The 22483-nt window shown below is 36.9% G+C and overlaps 1 long non-coding RNA gene across 1 annotated transcript; it reads left to right on the forward strand.

Annotated features, from left to right (window-relative positions):
* The first annotated feature begins 21382 nt into the window (after window positions 1-21382).
* Window positions 21383-22470, forward strand: LOC139977710 (uncharacterized). Its single transcript, XR_011796643.1, has 3 exons — window positions 21383-21604; window positions 22194-22212; window positions 22402-22470. It is a non-coding gene; the product is annotated as an uncharacterized lncRNA (long non-coding RNA).
* The last annotated feature ends 13 nt before the right edge of the window (window positions 22471-22483 follow it).

Raw genomic sequence — 22483 nt, forward strand, 5'->3', positions numbered from 1 at the left:
ACGTCGGTCTCAAATCAACGGCAAGTCGTTATAAACATTGGAGGTTGATATCAGTGTGATCATCTGCCCATGAACGTAAGCCTTGAGTAACAATACACAGATAACAACGACAAAATTGATCTCTAGTTGTGTAACTCTCGTCTTCGTTCCCATATGTGTATAATATGAAGCTAACAATATGATATCCTACGAGGTTGTGAAATACATTCCGCTGAAGTTGAATTCTTTCCGGAAACGTATTACTGCGCATGTAAATCGCTTCACGGGCACAGAGTATATGCAGGAGATTCGGCTGAGCACCCCACAGTTCCCAGAAAGGGTTGAATGATACTTTAAATATCTTCATTTTCCTAACACGTTTTGTGCATTCACGTCAATACGAAAAATCACCAAAAGCTAACGCTTCGCCACTTGGACCCCAGGGGCTTTGAAATACATCCCATAGAGATTTAATTTCTTTGGCCTGAATTTGTTACTGTGTTTAAACTGACTAAAAGACATCAAGAAATATTTAATCATACTGCAGCTTGCCGGGGTTTTGGTTCAAGGGCTCTGAGATACATTCAATGGAATCTTCGAATTAACAGATTCTTCTCATTTCCAGTCGATACGGTATGCACTAGTTATTAGACAGTATGCCACTTTTGATGCACTGAAGCCGCGCTCAGAAAAGATACTTGGTCTTGAGCTTGCTATACACCCTATATCCCTTGACAAAAATGTAAATGCCTTTCACTAGTATTAGCTCTAGATTAAAAGCAGACATATTGCTAGTTAAAAATAATCAGAACACAGAGAAAAAACACCCCATTTTATCAGAACAGGGAAATATTTTGCGAAAGGGAAACAGGAACGAATCGATGCGGTAATCAATGAAGCGTGAATGTGAAACTTACTGAGCTGTAGAAAAACAGTTATGATTGAAGCTGAACACAAATAAAGTTAATAATATGATTTCTTGCCTCCACATAAAAGGACAATGAAGTGAAATGAAGAATGAAGTTAGCAGACACCATGAATGAGTCACATGTTATATAGTTATGTTAATAGCTATGAAATATAATTGAATGGCGGTTCATTCGACTTCTTTCCAATTGAATGAGTGATTATTATGTCCTATGTATGAATCCTAGAAGGAGAGGACAGAGTGCTGGGTGGCAAGTTGGCAGGAGTGTTTTCTGTCAACATTTGTGGATATACATAACGTTATTCTATTAATTATTGAATGAGTGGCTAATTAGTTTTAATATATTATCAGCGGGGAATCTTTGGAGTGTTGACTCTTCTTGCTTCCCTAATAATAGTACAGATACAACGGTTATAAAATCTTTAGTGAAGATCTAATTTACTAAGTTCAGCAAACAGTTTTTACAGATAAGAACAAACATGTTTGTCATATTAGCAAAGTGACTTTACTTGTGTCATTGCTCTTAGAGGAAATATGAATAGAGGGCGAACATCAGGGTGAATTTTATAGGACGTGTGTTAGTCGTGCTCTGAATTCTCGAATTCTAAATGACCGACCTTTAGCCTGAGTCGCAACCTAAACTCGTCTGGGTCCTTCAACACCGGTGTACAGCACAGTACATTGTTTTAATGACATACACATAATATGTTACTGTCGATATTCTTTCAACGTTGCGAATTTGTCAGGCGATTAAACAAGTACTATTTGGTTGGATAGGGAAATTGTGGTTTGAGATTAGCTTTTACCGTTATGTCAACTAGTTTCATCTCCATGCACGGTTAAGATACAAACCCGAATGGTTTAAATTACCAATTTTGTATTACCATGGTTTAGTCATGTATACGGTTAAGTAGGTGTATGTTCGAAATAGCAGAGGTGGATGGTAAGCAACGCTATCCTGATATAGTGTAGGTCTACCGTGGATCTGTATCAGAAATTTTCTCCGCAGTAGTCATACATATTCCATCACTCATAACCCTGACTCACATTATCCTGTATGTTAAATTTGAGTGCAAACAATAATATACCATATTCACTTGTACTCCAAAGTTTACCCACATTTGTTAATCTGTTTATATAATAAATCAAAAAAAAAAATATTGGACTTGTTCGTTGCAATAACTGCATTGAAAAATAAGTAGTTCATGAAGTTGCAGATTTTATTTCAAATGTTGGTTATATGACGACTATGTCGTCACGACAAGCTTTTTCGCACATATTTTCCAAGTTCAACTGACCACGTGATCATTGATGTTCTCCATTATACAAAACTATTGTTCATAATTTTATATCCTAGCTAAATGGTTATAATAATAACGAATTCTAATTTTGGCATGCGCGTAATGTTCATACTTTTGGTGTTGTTATTTGTCATAAATCGCAGACAAACTACACCTTTTGCATAGCTGTATATGACATTGTCCCATACAGTTTATAATTACATATTGATGCCTTTCTTATAAATTAATCTTCGAAACAACTCCCTCTGCCCAAGGATCCTTAGTCGTTAATATATTGTCAATAACACCTAACTTACCAACTGTATCTAACTAAGGCATAATCTTTGAAACACTAAATTTAACGGCGTGATCGCAATCGATCGCTAAGCTAGAATTTTTCTTCAGCTTAACAAAATTGGTGGCGCTATGAAGCAAACCACGACGCTAGACAACGAGATTACAGTTTTAGGAGGAAATGAGCGACAATTTTTGTAAGAACTCTCCCATACACCTAACACACACAACTTACAAACACCTCACACAAACGGCCACCTCAAAAACTTACCACCCTTTTCTCTCCCACCTAAAACTAGAATCTTGGTCAGCAGTCGAGGCAACCGGCAATAGGAAGTAGAATTAGCTTGTGGCGATTTATGCAATATTATTAAATAATATTATGAAATGTGTATTATGTATTTAACATTACTGTTGGGCATATAACACATATACTCCTTTCGGATATTCGAAACGTAACGGAACAGAACGTTCGACAATGATCTTTAGTGAAAACTGTGTTGCAACTATTAGTTGTAAACAATACCATTCCAGTTTTGGTATAAGTCTGCCTCTGAAGAGATCATCTTATTATCGATTTGCATCGATTTTAAATCTCGCTTACTGCTTTTGTCTTTCTGTGATAACAATGAAGTACAAGTGAAGGTCAGAGTGAAAGTCAAAGTGTAAGTCAAAGTGAAAGTCAAAGTGAAAGTCAAAGTGACAACTCTTATATCGTTTATTTGTTATTATTTAAAATATCTATGAGCATGCTTTAATTCTATTAGATTACTCTCTTAGTACAATATAAGGGGAAATAATTAACTAACATTCTGAAGTCATTGTTCTTTATGATAATGATGTATTAGTGTTTTAATTTCCCTACAAGAGAACAATAAATCACTGAAACACTGCGGCTACACCCCCTCCCCAACCCAAACCCAATATATATAGTGCTGAGATATATTCAAAGGTTTACAAGAGGAGTAATTCTTCTGTCTGACATTTAGTTGTGTGCTTCAAATTGCTTAAAGGCCACGAACTACCTAAAAATGCTGCAGCTCTCGGTAGCTTCCTCGTTGGTGTCTCAGCCAACAATTTAAACCAATGGAAATACTTCCTACATGTAAAGATTCATAAGTTATACAGTTAAAAAAAGCAAATTGTTCATTTTAAGGATGGTGAATAGAACAGTCACTGCATTTGATCCCTAAAAGCTAAGTGGTATCGAAAGCGACGTTTCTAGGTCAAGGCAGCCGGTACCGACAAAGAAGAACACCCATCTACTGATGCCAACACACTAAAGGAAATGGGTAAAATCTCTCCTGAAACTGGACATTGAAAGGAAATTCTTCTTCATGGAGAAAGCATAAACGTTCCATATCCGTGCGTCCACGGTGTCAAATATAAAACAAAATTACCAAAAGTCAAACCAAGGTTGGACTTGATGATTATGGTTTGTCCTTCAAGGCCCATATTATATTCCGGTGCCTCTCCTTGATACGCTACTATCACCCCATATTAAGAGGATTGACATGGATCCAAACTTTAGTACGGATCATAATGGCATGTGAGTTCAGCGTGATACCTGCGTGATATATTAATCACATGACTACACTCACATTTCAATATTAACATTAATTTATGCGTTATTTGAAGGTAATACAATTACACCCTGACTTGTTTATGTTTCATAACGTATTAATTAGCAGGCGCGTATCCAGGATTTTCTAACCCGGGGGGCGCGAATTACTATCTAAGCGGAGCGCCACCATCAGTTGGCGCGCAGCGTACAAGAAAATTTCTGGTTTTGATACCCCCCAGATCACCGGAAATAGCACTTCTCGGGCTTGAAATGAGCAACCAGATGTACACTTTTGCCTGAGAACCAAGTGTTTCCCAAAAGTTTTTTCCATCCATAACCTTTTTGCAGATTGTCACCAGTCACACATCATGTTCGACCTGATTGCATGTCCTATGGATGATTGCTTTTGTAGGTGATTCTACGTCACGGCCCACAATATCCGAAAGCCCCACTTTTCAAGGTTTTAAGCCGATTATTTGTTGAGAATTTGAAAATTCCCATTTCTCGTGAATAAAATCACTTGAAAACATACCCATAATGTTGCGCAAAATTCAGTCTATGGACAAGCAATATAGAAAAACCTCCTTGAACCCCTAACAGACAGGTCAAAGTTGCACGAGTAGAGGAAAGTATGATGAAGAATGTTGGTGAGGAAATTTTCGAAAATTCACTGAGACACAGTTAATTTATTGGTGTAGAAATATTGCAACCTCTTATAACGGCTATTATAAAACTTGGTTGAAGGAAATGAAAAATAGCAGATATTTCCGATATCAGGTATATCGAAACCGAACACTACACACATAGACGTAGGTCCCGTAGGAGGCGGTGGCTGCAGCCCCCCTCCCCCCCCCTCAACCAAATTTTTCCCCATCTTTTTCGGGCACCTACTGAAAGAAAAATAAATAGCAATGAATAGCTTAAAAATGATCTCCTTGGTAATTAAAATAAAGTTGTAAGCTTGGCCGACATTACTACTGTAAAAGAGAGTTTTGACATAAATGGATCTGTATGATTTTTCTCCATCTACATAAGACATTTGGTTGTTAGCATCCAGCGGTATACTGTGGAACTTTCACGGACCATAAGGTGCACGATGCTATGCACTGTAATGACCGATGCTTGCTTATATGATATTGGCATCGATATGTTGAACGCGCGCTTCGCGCGCGAAAAATCTTGGCTTTTTTTCGGGCAAGTCATTACAGCCCCCAAATCCAATTGGGCTCCTACGCCTTTAACTACACACATAGACAGTTTTTGAGGCTGTTCATCGTGGAACATGCATTTCAATGCTCACTGATATGATGTTATATCTGCTCTTTGCTTTACAAATTCGAACAGGCGTGTAGCGAGTAATTGCCAAGGGAGGGGCGAAGCCTGTAGGCAAACTATCTAAGCGAAGCGCCACCATGAGTTGGCGCGAAGCGTACAAGCAAAATTTTGGCCGAAAATGCCTCCCAGATCGCTGGAAATGACACTTCCCAGGCCTTGAAAGTTGCATCTAAGCATTGTCTATTTTGAAATTACAAGCGATGTCATAAAGAAAATTTGCTCGGGGGGGGGGTTCGCCCCCTTCCCGAAATGCGTCATGTACCCCGACGACTCGGTCGAGTTCAAGACCAGCCACAGTTGGTTCCATATAGCACAATTGTACAATTGTTTAAGGCGTCCATACACACACACGCGTTATGATAGACCATATATATAGTATTTATATAGATACATTAGTGAGAGAGGAAAAATGGAAACGTCAAAAATGGAGTTGTCGGTGTAAGGGGTAGGGTGAGGCGCACACCCCCCTCCGTAATCCTTGATCTGTCACTGGCTACCCTGTGTATATAATAGTGATCAGCGCTTTAACTATGACTGTTCCTCTTTCTCTTCCCGAGGTCTTGGCTATCTTCCACTCCTTCCTTTTTTCCTTTTTCTCTCTTTTTTCTTTTTCTTTTCCCTTCCTTCCTCTCCTCCTTTTCTTTTTCCCCCCCTCCTTTTCCCTTGTTTCTTCTCTTTTTTTCTCTCCTCTTTTCCTTACCCGGGGGGCGCGCGCCCCCAACGCCCCCCCCTGGATACGCACCTGATTAGCATTATCCATTGATAAGCTCAAGTTAAATTTTCCCGCATATGAAACTGTAAGTGCATTTATATTTAACGGAAAACAATTTCTTCATGTATTGTGAGATTAGTAACAACAATTCTTATTATTTAAATAGATTGTCAAACAAACATTGAGATGAGAAACAAATCTGAATTAACTGTGTTCAAAGGGAGTACTGAATCGGCATCCATTAGTTGCAACAATGTTTAGTTTATCCTGAATCGTAACTAGCAAGTGCGAAATCCTAGAAATACAGCTCTAAGTTGAGAAAAGTTCTTACAATCAACATTTACAGTATGCCTTTACTCCATGATCAAATTCGTTAACAATGTGCACATATGCATATCAATTACATTGAAAAAATACTTCAAGTTCTCCACACTACGTAACTTTACGACAAGTGATATAAAACAGGTGAAAATGCTCAAAACATTTTGGACGACTTAGATCAAGGTTAGAGAGAACTTTTCAGCTAAGCCTCAAAACAGCATTGGTGGAATGGCGGGGGGAGGGGTGCTCCTTTAGAAATTAGGACTTGACCATTCCTTCTCTTTTTACACTTAACGCCAAACGTTTTATCTATTGACCATGAATAAAGTTCCATTTCGTTTGAAACACTGAGGTTTAAAACAAGAAAGTTGAGTGCTATGTAAATGTTTCAAATTATCCTTGGATTGGACCATCCCACAATTTATGTAGGCATTAACTACTATACTGCTTAACTGATATAAAGTGATCAATAATATAGAAAAATCGATTCTGAAACGTTTCCAGTTCGTTTGAAGAAGCTATTCATTTGTAAAGGAAAGTCGAAAGTGAACAGCATGGAACGTTTCCATAATTTCCGGGTAGATGTGTGTATTAGTGCTGTGAAAGTGCGACACGTGATCTTAACATGCTCGACTGCTGATATATTGCAACTTTGTAAATCCATTCGTGGTGCGTTGTCCGTTAATCGTTTATCAAGCGTGTTTGTCAGAAAATACATAGTGTTTTATTCAGTTTCCTTCTTAAACTATGTAAACGATGCCACTAAACGGATGATGGCTTACCATTTTACAAGATACAAAATACACCTGTGTGACATAGTAATAGCTTTATCTTTGCACACCATAAATTTTACAATAATTTTATAGGGAAATATTGTTTCTCAAATAGATGTTTTGGTTTCAAAACAAAACAAATATCAAGAAAGCAATGTTGGTGCCCCTCATAAATTGTTGGTGCCCCTCCAACTCGGAGTATCTGCTTCCCAAGGGCACAAACATTTCAGTAAAGCCGTCTATCTAACATTTCGGTCTTATCAAAGCCAGCATGGTGAAAAATATTGACGGCTTGGCTTCGTGGGTAAGTGACTAACATAAGATTGTACAACATTTACGAACATGCTAAGAATACCTTGTTTATTTTGTGCAAAAAGTAAGAACAACTGTGTTAGTCTCGGCTAAAATCCAGTGAGTTGTAATCCATTAAAACTACATTTTTCACACTAAATTCGAGCTAATATGCTGCATCAAGTGTTTATATATTTGAAAATGAAAGATATTTTGACAATAACATCAGGATTTTGTCAAAACCTGGTTGTTATAACGTAGGCACCCTAGTGCCAGCCTTTTTTTCGGGTGTAAGAAGATGGCGCTAGTGACATTTATATCGCTGCAAAACGTATTGTTCTTTTCAGGTGCGATATGGCTTCTATCTTTACATTTCTGTGTCACATGTACCTACGGGATTCACTTACAATATACTCTGCAGTCAAGTACACTATGAATATTCAATATGCAAAAATATCACTATATAACTAGTTGGAATTTTCCATTTTTATTGGGGGCTGGGAAAGATTATACTTTAAAAGGTATATGTATTATAACAGTGTAAACAGTGTACTTGCGATTATAGTTTTTCGACCAAACCACCTTTGTCATAATGATAGAGAGCAGAAAGTTAAAGGTTATTTTGCACGCCTTAGATGTGGAATTGGGAGGAAGTGTGAGTAGTAGGGAAGAAGTAGGGAGAAGTAGGAAGGTGTAGGGAGGGTAACTGTAGCTTAAAAGGTAACTGAACTCCAAGGATATTCTCGGCGTGAAATGAACTCCAAAAGAGGAACTACAGGTCAGCTGGGCTTCTCCCTGAAGGTGTGGTATTTTAGGTTAAAGAATGATCCCCAAGATGAGCTACATCATTCCAAACGGTAACCTCTTGAAACCACGTTGTACATAATGACCATCATTATAAATTTTAAAATAGGGATGGGTGACGTTTAATTGGTAGAAGTGTCTGCCTGACAGATATTTCGGCTCCATAACGTAAAAGTCAAACAAATCTGTTTAAAAATTGTGTAATATTTCAATATATGATATAATGTACACTCCCACGCTATCGCAAGAACATTTAAGCAACATATGTTGGGATTGTTTACACCATGAAAGTACTTTAGAACTTCATTATGTTTTCACTTAGATTAGTTAAATACCAATAGACCTGTGTTTGATGCAGTATTGTAGTACTAAAGAAGTGTTTAGTGCTGTGTAACCAAGTAGTACTCAGTACTAGCACGTGATATAAAGTACTCATAAATTACAGTACTCGTACTCATCAGTGAGAACTCTTATTCGGATGCATAAATGCTCACACTCGAACTCGATTTAAAGCATATGATTCTCGATTAGGATGAGCACTTAATGAGTACTTGAAAGTACTTCGTGAAAAGAGAGCTATGTTCTTTTGAAGTATTAACAAGAAACCGACTATATACTACTTAAAATACCAAACATATTCTGCTTTAAATTGTGATGTACTATGTTGCTTTAAGTTGCAACCTCTAAAAGCATGACACTAACTGACAAAATAATAGGGAAATTAATGCAGATAACTGAAGTTGGTTAAAAAGAAGGTTAATATTTTCTAGTATAAACATATTATCCTTTTACGTACGACTTAATCATTAATCATAAAGTTAACATAACAGCTCATAAGACAAAACTACTTATAAATACATCCTTTGAAGAAGCAAGAAAATATGAACTCAAAGTAGACATCAGTGTGATGACAGAACAATAAAGTAAACAAAAAGGTATGCCTACACTTCAATTATAAAACTATTCCACAGTCCATTAATACCAAGTCAAAGTATATGTTCTCCTGCTGCTTTTTGGCGCTTTTCCTGAAGGAGAACAATCGGGCGGATATATTGACTCTAATAGGAGTATGCTACATACAGTACTATGAAGACTATTCACCAATAATGGTGCATTGGTATTTATTCAGGAATGACTACAGTGGAAAGTAAACACAAGTTAAATGATCTTGATAGTTTGAATAAGTGGCAATTATACATATAATCTGAGAACGTTACAAAATAGATATTATAAACGGTAGTAGTTTGTGAGCGTAGGACAATTATTGAGGACTGGACGAGACTTTAAACTATGTAAAGCTGTTACTTGCGACTTGTCCTAAGTGTGATCACGCCTCGTTTCATTTCACCACTGACCTTTCTCGTCAGCCAGCTTCAAGGATCTATCGTACCGCTTGGTAACTGAATGACATTAACATCGATGTCCTACAAAAAATTGTAAATGTGTCACTCTCCGGGCTCATATCCTCGTTGTCTCTTAGTGACCCCTGTATTTTTCGAATTGGTCAATCAATACAACAGTGAAGTCAGGAATGACTCTGATAATGATCATACACTATGTTGACTTTGTGTATTGAACGTCGTCACCTGATTGTATAAGCAAATCTCGGAACGAAGTCATGTTAGCTTCATATTTATTTCATAGAGCTGACAACTAAGTGGATGACAACATCAAGTACATTACGCAGATATTTCGTACACAAAAAAATATGTTAACCCAATCTCCACTCCGCTCGAACTTTAAGAACGTTTTATATAAAAGAGTGAATAAAATGTAACACGTTAGTTTTGCCTTTTTAAGATCATGAAACTGTAATTAAAGTTGAAACGAAATGCTTTTTGCTAAGAACTGCAAAAGTAAATTGAGCATGCTTTGGTGCAACTCGACTGATTACGTTCCTCAATTACGACATTCTTGCTGATAATTGTTGAAAAAGTCTTAATAACTCAATGAAATATCCTGTTTTGGGGTTTCATATACAAACCATTGAATAATAGTAAACGTATTACTTAAAACGTTTAACTAAGTTATTAAAATCTATTAACTATTTTGTGCCTTCTTAGGAGCTGAAAGCGGTAATGACGTTTCTAAAGCAATAATCAACGTTTTGGCCTGTGCGACAACGTATAAACCCAATGATGTGCTCTAAGTTATCCTTTAATTAACAGGTAATATACGAGGCTGACAAAGATGACTCCATACGTATAACGTTCTAGGTTAGTGGACACTTGACACTCAATCCATGTTTATTTGACCATACTTCGTAGCTTATTCCTTTCGGCAATAAGAAATCCACTAACCATGTAAGCTTAAAGACGGTACCAATTTACTCGAGGGTAAGTTAATGATATTCTTTTCAGTTGGTGTGAATTAAGTTTTCTTTAATTTTTCTTTCAAATTAAGTATAATTAGCTTGTACTGCGTAGGAAATTTTCGTACAGTGATAATGTATGAGCAATTTGTGTGGCGTCCTAAAACGACATCATTTTTGGCTGAGCAAATACACAGTCACATATATCACATAATAAGTCCATCACTAGTAAGCACAACGTCTCTTTTTATAAGTGTCTAATGGTTTTGTTTACAAATCTTTGCACATTTCTGCGTTCAGTGAAGAAAATTCTGAAATGTTCTGATAATTTTTGACAATATTAGCCATAATGGATGCGACCTCACGGCTGCATTGAATCTTTATTAGAAACCAAGAGAGTCCCTTAATCGAGATCATCAAGTATTTACAGTTGTTGCTTCAAATTTACAAAATGAAAACCAATATTGCAACACGCATAGCTCCAAAGGCTAAATACGTCGTTGTTTCTTTATCTAAAACAATTATAAACCCTCTTTAAATAGCATTGTCGATATATATATATACTCCATATCAATATTGTCAGTGGTAATTAAGAACGACCTTTGTCATTGACACATTTGCTAAGTAAATGAGAGAAAACACAGGGTAAAGATAATTTGAGGTAACCACAAGGTCATTGCTACATTAAGTAAAACTCATTTTGGTCATGAACCACGAGCTCTCGTTGTCATCGACTACAGGGCTATGTGACCTGTACTCGGTGGGTGCGATGGAATGCTATCATTCACATACTTAGAGGACATCAATAAAATACTAATCACATGTGCAGACTACGTTAGCCTTGTCAGCAGCATTGTCGTTTAGTAACGCATAACGATTGCCTATAAAAGGAAATTAGTTTTGAAAGCCAATTCCTGTTTTCGATAATAGACAAAGTGCGTTTTGAAAACAAGCAGATGACATTGTGAAAAAATAGTCGAAATTTGCCAACAACAAACTTGGAATCTCCGTGATTAAAAGGGCAACTTCCGGTTTGGGTACCGTAGTATCTGTAAAACTTTTTTTGAGAGAATACCCCACAACCACTGTTTTTTTGTTTTTCATTTCTTTTATAAGATTCTACCTCACAGTGCAAGCATTTTAGAACAGGTTGAACTAAGACGAAACAGAATTAGGATACAAATAAGAGTGGAGCTTTTAGCTGTAACAAAACAAACTTTTCACAAAAAATCTTTCCATACAACGTGTATCAGGTTTAGAAAGCTCATTCTTCCCTTTCTAGCAGCTTACAACGCCCAATATAAGGGCCTATTTTGGTAACAGTCGTAAGGAAATGTGATGCAATAAATGAGGAAGCGCACAATGCGGGTGACTGTTGGAGATTTCCAGGTTTTCCAAACACAGCACAAGTTTTGTGAAAATATCAAACAAAGAGAAACGTGAAAATGGCTTTGCAAGTATACCTACATTATTCGTATTTTAGTTTATATATTTACTTCGGGTGGGAGGGGGGGGGGGCTGAATTGCTCTAACGGGGTTAAGGAGGCAAATATCCTAGAAGCGGCAGCGTTTACATATAGTAGGTATTGTTTTGGAAACGATTTTCAAGTGCATGTTACAAATTGAAATACTCTGAACTCATTTTAGGATGTATCGTCTTCAATGCCTTTTTTATTTGAAATATTTGAAAGCAAATAATCCCCTTGCTCCTATCTTGACTCTTGACAATTTTTATAGAGCGGCAAAAAGTGCACCCCAGTACTAGAAGCCCCCCCAAAAAACGAGCATACAAAGCCGATTACATTACTAATTTAATTTGCTATTGTAATGCCCCTGTACCCCGGCCGAGCCGTAGCGTGGGTTATCAGGCAGCTGGAGGCCACCTGATATCAGGGCAGGGAAAAGGGGGAGGCGAAGACTAATGCTAGCAGGGCTTGAACTAATACAACTGCAAAATAGAACAAAAGTAAGTGGAATGGTGCGTGAATGGGCAACATATCGCATGGTAATAACTCGGGGAAACATATTCTGAGTAGCCGTGGGCGTGTTCGAAATACGGGGTACACGCATCCAGAACACCCCAGGGCGTAAGACCATTTGCAGTTGCTGGTCAAAGTCAGCGACTCTTTCCAGATTTTCTTTCGAATTTCACAGCAAAAAATGGAACACATGAACACATGGACATGTTTATAGTAGAGAGCTATTAACCCAAATTCATTTATTTTGAAATTACTAGCGATATCATAAGAACATACACACAAAATTTGCTCAAGGGGGGTGGTGGGCGATACCCCCCCCCCTCTCCCCTTCGCTTCGCACCTGTATTGGCCTCAACCTGTACGCTCGAAAGGCATGCATATGAATTTTATGCAGGATGTGGTATATCCTGTAATTTTATTGACGTGAATGCCAAGACCATCAGTGGGTGGCAACATAGTGTATGAGTCAGATAATATTGGTTAGGTTTCAAACCCTTTACGTGTATTAGCAAAATACTGTATGCTGAGGATGATTTGGATGACGGTGGGGGTAGAAATGGAGGAAACATCATCTCTTTCCTCTTACTTAGAAGCAGTTTGTTTAACACAGCTGATCACATCAATGTTTTGAATATACCAAAAACGGACTGGGAAGTAATACCAGAAACTAATTTGGTGTCAGAAACAAACAATGCTACTACACTAGGACATCGATTGCTTTTCATCTTTTTTGTTTCGTCAGTACTTGGGCCGTTCTTTGTGTTTTCGGGATGAAATTAGATGTTTTTATTCACTCTTCATAAAATGAGGTTATTCTGCTACTGCAATTTGATTCTATGTAATCTGCCATAATTCAGTATGACGTTTCCATAACAATTCATATAAATCTATTCTAGGGCACAGTTCTATAGACAGTTAAAACTAACGCTATTAGAATGGAAGTAATCTAACTAAGCTAGGATAAGAACTATATGTGGGCCTACATTAAATATAATCATTATATCGAGAGCTGCGTACTGTACTTATCAAGTTGGTTCATACTGAATATTAAACTGTTAGTTTTGTTATAGCGCGTCATACAGTATACACTGAAAAATTAAATTGGTTCACCGACTAACATAACGTTAGTCCATCTGGTGCCTCTCCCGACTTACATAGCCTTAGCCAGTTGCTATACTGACTAATTTATTCCTTAGTCAGTTGAATTTCTTAGTCGGTCATCTTAGTCCGTCAGCTTAGTCGATCATCAATTTCTTAGTCGGTAAATGTATATTAGTCAGTTACATTAGTTGATGACATTAGTCGGTCTTTACCGACTAATTTATATGAGCCACCGACTAGTTTATAGCAGGTTTTACATTAGTCAGGATGGTGCCTCTCCCGACTAACCTTTCTTAGTCGGTATCGACTGACGAGTTGCACTGACTAGAATCACTGAAAGAATTAAACCCGACTAGTTTCACTGATTAGCATCACTGAAAGAAAAGAGAGCAGAAGAAGCACAAATAATGTGTACGTTGGCAGTATTTATTTCTGATAAAACTTCTGATGTCTACAAAGGCTGACTTTCGACAGATAGAGAAGAAATCACTGTAAACAAAAATCTGAAAATATGATTTAATTCCAACAAAGTTAAGACAAGTTAATGGATTAAACATGAATCGCAAAAGTATAGCACTGCACAATAATGCAAAGTTGAATCTTGGGCAAGGGTTCCTCATGACTTTCGTTTTAAAGTGGTACCCCAAATCGACACCAGTTAAGTCTTCACGAACAAAGAGTGTTTCTCTTAACTACAAATGGCCTCCCACTTGTCTTCAGGAAGCCAAAATCTGCACCATTATTGACCTGTGAACAGAAAATATGATATACGTGTAAGCACAGATACAGATATAGCACATGATAACGCACGTTATCCTAAACATACATTTACATTAAAATTTTCTAACATATTGGGAGGTATACATTTAAATCTAGGTCCCTCAAATTATAAGCCAGGAATAGCAGCTTTACCAAATAATTATTAGCTTTGCACAGCATAACACCAAGTTTTTTTTTCAAAGCTTAATAATTATGTTAATCATGTTAATAATGATCCCAATTGACCGGGAGCCCTGAGGGTTTGGTTAGCTGGGAAGGTAACCAATTGCCTTGTACATCACAATGTTCACAGTGCATTCCTGCATATGAAACCAGACGACTGGCAAACCGACTGTGGTGGGTGTGGCTTGGAGAGCAATTTTAAAGTCACCTGATAGCTAACCTAGATCAGTTTTCATGGTAACCACATCAAAGTAAGTACAATGTGTCAGGTATGGCCCAAAGAGCAACAAATGGCCATTGCCAGTAATTATTGGTGGTGGGGTACCCCTGCCAGTGATCTATAATAGACCCCTCAAGGCTGACCTAGGTCAGCTCATGAGGTAACCACATGAAACCTACTGGAAAATGTTGGTTAGGACTTCAGATACTACTGATGGGCATTTCCAGTAATTTATATTGGTGGGGTACCCCTGCCAGTAGACCCCCAAAATGCTCATCACCTCATTGACCTAGGTCAGTTCATGATGCAACCAGTTGAAAACTTACTGGAAAATGATAGGTATCACTTCATATGCAAGGGATGGGCATTTCCAGTAATTTATATTGGTGGGGTACCCATGCCAGTAGACCCCCAAAATGCCCATTCCCTCATTGACCTAGGTCAGCTCATGAGATAACCAGTTGAAAAATTACTGGAAAATGATAGGTATTACTTCATATGTAAGGGATGGGCATTTCCAGTCATTTACATTGGTGGGGTAACCCTGCCAGTAGACCCCCAAAATGCCCATCCCCCATTGACCTAGATTAGCTCATGAGGTAACCAGTTGAAAAATTACTGTAAAATGATTGGCAGGACTCTATATGTAGGGATGGGCATTTCCAGTAATTTATATTACTGGGGTACCCCTGCCAGTAGACCCCCAAAATGCCCCCCCCCCCTCATTGATCTAAGTCAGCTCATGATTTAACCAGTTGAAAACTACTGGAAAATGATTGACAGGATTCTATATGTAAGGGATGGGCGGACTCTGGCAGTGGTGGCCCACCAATATAAAATACTGGAAATGCCCATCCTTACATATGAAGTGATACCTATCATTTTCCTGTAGGTTTCAACTGGTCAAATCATGAGCTCACCTAGGTCAATGAGGGGATGGGCATATTGGGGGTCTACTGGCAGGGGTACCCCACCAATAAAAAACACTGGCAATGCCCATCCCTTGTATCATTGTGAACATTGTGATGTACCAGGCAATTGGTTACCTTCCCAGCTAACCAAACCCTCTGGACTCCCGCTCTACAGATCAGTGAAAATTTGACCAAACTTATGAAGCTTGCACGTAAATGATATACTAGACTGTTTTTTTTTAAACAGGTTATGCAAAGTATCTTTAATATCATTAAACAGTTGGGTACAATAGTTAAACTCACTCTTCCATCTTTTTTCTCTATGGCACTTGTTCCTTTGCTTTTTGGACTCTTGGATAAACTCTTTTGTTCTGCGAAGGGTACCAATATATCATCTTAAAACATGTCTTTAAGCCATATGTAACACAGTTCTCCTCTCCTGTTGTTGCCTCCACACTGGTGTCGTACATCACAGGAAACCTCACCCTTGACTTAGATATTTGGCTTTTCAATTCCTGCTGGAAAAGAGAAACAGCAAAGTATTCATCATTTGAAGAAAAAAAAATAAAGTTGTCACCACAAAGTTATGTGAGATTTGCTTCCACTATAGTCTCAAAAAACAATCCCAAAGTTTGAAGCAGACTGTATAAAGCTGAAAATTTGAACGAGAGTGTCATCACCATTGCAACCAGAATCAAATGCACAGAATACAGAGATAATAAAACATGGGCTAAATCTTTGTTTGTTTTTATGATCTTTAAAAATATAAAATTTTAGAAACAGAAATGCACTGAGCCAACTTATTTATAGGCCTAATCGTTTTTAGTTGTTATTTTGCTTGCTCACATAACAAGCCTGTTTAGACCTAGGCTAGAGGAGAATCAGTACTTCGTTACACTAAGTTTGTCTTTCGGTCATTTTGATTTAGTCTTACTAGTAGTACTAAAGTACATAATGGACCGGCGAAGACTAGAGAATACCCAGAATTTTAGCAACTGCGTTAAACTGTATCAACTGATGTATTATTTACGTCAATACGTTTCATTCAATCTAGGATCATAAAGAGAAAACTAATTAATCTTAACCTTTAAACTTTGCTACTAAACAGATATGCTTTAATTACAAATAAATGTCAAAAAAACATCATAATCTACAAATCGATGCATATACATATACATAAACAGAATAATTTGAATTCGCGCAAGTGAACCCTGCACTACATTGGACAGGAAAAAACGTGCAATTAGACCAAACTAAACATACTAAGTTTTCCGTTACTTCTACATAAAATATCAATACAAATACAACAACTTACTCTTTTGGCAGTATACTAAAAGCACATGTTATAATAACTTCAGACTATCAAGCTTTCGGTTAATACTTCTCACAGTAAACAAGTCGACCGTGAAGGAATGTCGCAATTGTTTCCTGGGCGTGACCGGAAATTAAATACTAAAAAATGATAAATGAAAAGGTTAAATAGAACTGAATAGAACTGACTGCTCGCAACATATAATACCGTTGACTAGCCAACATAATTTGTTCAGCCTACTGTGACTGTACGTTTGAAGGTCTAGCCTTGCTTATTCAATATCACAAAGCCTACCCATTTGGATTCACATGGGAAATTACAGGAAATCTTTACCAAATGAGTGTAGACTTCAAATAAACTATTGAGACTTATAGTTCCAGCATTTGTTTGGGAACAAATTAGAAGATTATGTGCCACTGTTCAATCTAGCCCAATACACACATAACACATTGTTAATTGGTGTTTAGAATGCACACTTTAGTGTTGAGAATGCACTTCAGTACCCAGTAGAAGCCTATAGGCTACTCACTGTCATTGCACTTGTGTATTGCGAAACGCCAGCGTGACAACGGTAGCGTTACACTAACCATAATACAGTACTAGTGTCAGTGGCCTAACAATTAACTTTAATTTTACCTTCAAGTTAAAGGAATAACAGGTAGGCCGATGATGGCAGTTAATACCTCCATTCTTCTAAAGACCTTTTTGTGTGATTTACGGTTGAAAGTTGCTTAGAGCGATCGTATGAAACTATGCCAAGTCCAGCAAGCTGCCGTTGCCTCTCGGTTTCCAAATTGAAGTGAATCGAAGTGGGTTAAAATACATTAGTCCCGCGACACCGACTAAGCTACGATTATGGCGTAAATCGGGTGTCCGTAGCGTTCTTAGTCCATGGGTTAAAATACCTTAGTCCGTCGCCACCGACTAAGCTGCGATAATATTTTCCTTAGTCAGTGTAAACTGACTAAAAAGCAGCGATGAAACTAAAATTTTTGCTAGTACGTGTGCATTGACTAACGTTACAGACTAATTTAACGTTAGTCCGTGGCAATATTGACTAGTTTATTTTTTTCAGTGTAGCTACATTAGTTCACGAGAAGTGTATCCGATAATAATTTGTCATATTCACAGTGTATTGAATTATTACAACGAGAGCAATTAACGTCATGTCTCACTTACGGTCAATGTTATATTGCTTATTCTGTGCTCCTTTAATCTTCAACGGTAAGTATATCCTTGCATGAAGTCTGGTTTCAAACAAATGTTATATAACAAACTGCTGAACTTCTCACCTAATTATTTTGTAGATGAACAAAAACGTGCAGCTAAAGCTTGCAATGAAGTCGATGAGACTCAACCATTTCCGACTATCGTATGTAAGGTGATGCCTGAGGATCCTGTCTGCCTTGTTTGTCCAGTTTATCAAGACGTTGACGTGGAGTGGTTTACCGCTGAGACTCGAATTGCGTACGGAAACTTTTATGTGGGGCAATATAACGAGTTTAACGTAAACATCTGCCATCAGACGAACGCTTCTTTACGTTTTAAAAGTTGTAGAGATGAACTGAAATATTTTCAATGTCGGCAGGGGAAGAAAATTTTGGGAGAGTTCATTTGTGAACAAGAAGGTGAGTACATTACATTGTTTCTTTAGATGGTATTTGCCAATCACATTGCATTGGATAGAGAAGCGACACATATTAGCAAAAGGCACGTATGTACCTAATGTTCGGAGTAAGTTTCAAGTATACAGTTAGCTCGTTGTCTTTAACATACGATTAAGGCTATATAATTTATTTTTAATGTTTCTATAGACAAACCTAAAAAACAATGTAATTTTTATGTCGTTTGTTAGTAGTTATATAAAGCAGTGCCTTATGTCACTTATGTAGGGAATGTGTGCTGAAGAGCTCACCGTATACATTTAGCTTAATATTTTTATAAAACTCGTGACAAAAACTTCACCTTGCAAAGGTACAATACAAACAACTGTGAAAAGCTGTAACATATATGTGTTTCTTTCTACCCGTACTTTGTGCTTTCAGAAATACTAATCATCGAAAGAGACAGTGAAACGATATAAGATGATACTCTAACACGTCACGAGGATATAGTCATACGTCTACGATGCTTAGCTCAACGGGTGTTGCCACCGTTAACGATGGAATGGTTTGTTGATAGTAAAAGGGTCTATACAGAAAGTTTCTTCCAGTATCGCAGTGAGGAGACTAACTTTTCGATATCACTGGAAATATATACAGGAACTATAATAACGTCTATCACATGCGTGGCCTATGGAAATTATATACTAAATATGAGTCGTTCAATATCTGTCGTAGAAGGTGAGGACATTCGATAAAATTTTACTTTTTTTTCATAAGTATCATTTGTACTTTGACTGTAGACTGCTTGGTGACTCCCCAAAACCTATCCGATACTCTGCAATAATCGGACTTTCAGGTTAATGATTTTATAGACTAACGACACTAGTAGTTACCTATTTTCTATGCTTCATTCGTGTGTTTAACACAATAACTAGAAAATTCACATTATGAACTTAGAGCTACTCGTTTATGCCACGTATATGTATTTAACGTATCCAGTTTACGACGGATATTAGTTTAAATTTAAATATTAATACCGGAAACATCGTCACTACAAAAATATGAACATGATATCAAAATGTTCAGTGTGGATATTTTTTTTGTCATTTTGTACTTCCTTTGAAGTCAAACAAGGCGATGCATTAGTGATGTATGGAAATAAATAATGCATACACTGCAACTGTATTCACTATATACTTTTCATATTATTTCCAATAATTATCCATTTACTTAACTGCATTAAGAGAATCAAATTTTGTTCTGCTGACCAGCTAATGCATTCTAGGCAACAATAATTCCAGGCAACAATAATTTGAATCACAAAAGCAGAATGCTTCTCACCTTACACCAAAGTAAAAGATAAGTCTGCAACTGAATATATCGAATTTTCAGGATAGCTGCCAAATCGCAACACAACAACTACCTTAACAATTATAACTCTCGAGCCCGCAGCGATAGCATGTTACATGTTGTGTATATGCAATAACAAATACAGAAAATCATATATAATTTTATATAATGCTCTACATGTGATCTTCAAACGTCATTCAATTCAAAATAAAACATTATAACCATGCTCTTTAATACCAAACAAGGTCGTATCATAACTAACAGCCATGTCATTAAAGCATGATAAATGAATATCACATATACTGCAGATAAATATTGCATTGTATTCAACACAATATTTAATTGACAACATGTCCTACACTGTAGCTGTTGGAGACCATATCATTCAGTTTTGTTTTGTGTTGTGTCTAACGGACTGATCTAATGGAATGTGTGCTAAAATAGTCCAATCACTGTAATTAGTGACAAGGCTCTAAAGTTAGAATGGACAATTCTCAGAATTAATTGTATTACAGGAATGCAAAATGTAATGGTGGTAGCATAGTATCAATGTTTTATGCACACAGTCATCCTGTAAGTTATGAATAAAATCATCCTACAGGTTATTCAAGTACATATTGTAATATGTAATGAAAATAGGGTAACACCTACACAACACGAAGGTGGACAGTTTTGTGTGCCAGTGCGCTTACATAGTCTCTATAGTTTTGTGTAACTTTGTGGCAAGACTAACGAACGATTGGTATTGAGAACACACCTTAACAGTTATACGAACATATTTGTATGAATTCAATATAGAATAACATACAATGTAACCATATTTTTAATTTCATTTTATGTTCTTTTGTCTGGTATTTGCAATAGTATTATACAACATATTTTTTTTGACATAATTCAGATGTTTAGGTGGGCAGCATATGTCTGTGTAACGATATATTACTTAACAGGATATTGAATGAGGACAATGAACTATAAAAATGAAACGGAACACTGTGCTTGCCTATAGTCACCATCTAAACATCCCTTATTTTGTATATATAAGATACAAAATAAGTTATAATTTTTTTAAAGGTGTAAAAAGCCATACGAGGAAGTAAACTTAGTAATCTGATTCTATATAGGTCAAGCACATTATTCTACGAAAGCTTTTGATCCAGTTCTAACTATGAAAAAATAGGTTTTAGTCAAGTGGTTTGATGCAGTTTCGTAAGTTGTTTCCCTTAATAAGTAACATGAGGTCAACATTTAATTATTCTCTTGATTTGAGAACAATACGAATAATTTAATCAAACCCGGTAATTGACAAACACGTTCATGATGTTTTCATGACTGCAGACATGACAGACGTTAAAACAATAGGGCTCACATTTTCCAGTCTTCGACCGAGCGGGTAAATGTTTCACCCATGGTTATTTGCACCAAAAACTAACTATTTCTTTCTTTGTCCCACAGACACTCTACATACAACCCAAACTCCGGAAGAGTTACAACCACGGCAATTAGAAAACACGTGGGTCACAGCGGTTGTTGTATTCGGTTTGATTTCCAGTGGCCTGTTTGTCTGTGTTTATATCACAGTCAGACAATTTAGATGTAGGTAAACGTGTTGTAAATACCTTTGATATTTAAAGTTAATGAAGAGAAATATGAATCATTTGTTTTATATATGCTTACGATGTCAAATGATATCGCACTGTGTCAAATATGATAAAAAATTAAACCAAGGCAAAGAAGCACTATCCAGGGGTAGCTATGAGTTATTCGACATGACTCGCGCATTTTTTTGTGTAATTACGGTAGGCATTATCTTTCGTTCACACTTTAAATAAATAACATCGCCAGATAGCGAAATGAAAGACCATGCATGGTATGTTTAACAAGGGTTTACTGATTGCAATACATTTTCGATCGGTACATTATAATAATCAGCTTCGCCTCTTAACGACTAATCATGTCACAATGCACTTGTATAGAGATGCTTCACGCAAGGAGGTTTTACAATTTGATTTCAAATTAAGCAAATTATATAAAATAAGTATCCAATATACATCTCATGATATAGCTCTACGATTGGGTAGTAATTATGTTACCAACAAAGTAATAGTAATCAGAATTTTTTGTTTTGTTACGTACTCTCATTTTGGAGGGATTTCATTACTTCTCTGTCCATGTACATTTCCAGTAACAAGAAACAGGCAAGGGTGAGTATTATTTTTTTTAAAAATCCAATTGTTCATCCCCCCAATTACTATTGTAGTTCGCACTTGGACGTCTGTATTAAATGTTGTTAGTTTGTTAGCTTTGGAACTTAGTCAAATGACCATCAACGTTGATAATGCTAAGCACTAGTTATACTCTGCTTTTAATTAAATATTTTCTGTTTGGTTTAGAAATATCAACTCAAGTAACCAAATGAACGTACTCGATAAAGACGTCTTAGACACCGAACAATCAAGTAAGATATATTTTCAT

The sequence above is a fragment of the Apostichopus japonicus genome, chromosome 12 (genome assembly GCF_037975245.1).
Source record: "Apostichopus japonicus isolate 1M-3 chromosome 12, ASM3797524v1, whole genome shotgun sequence".
NCBI classification, from domain to species: Eukaryota; Metazoa; Echinodermata; class Holothuroidea; order Aspidochirotida; family Stichopodidae; genus Apostichopus; species Apostichopus japonicus.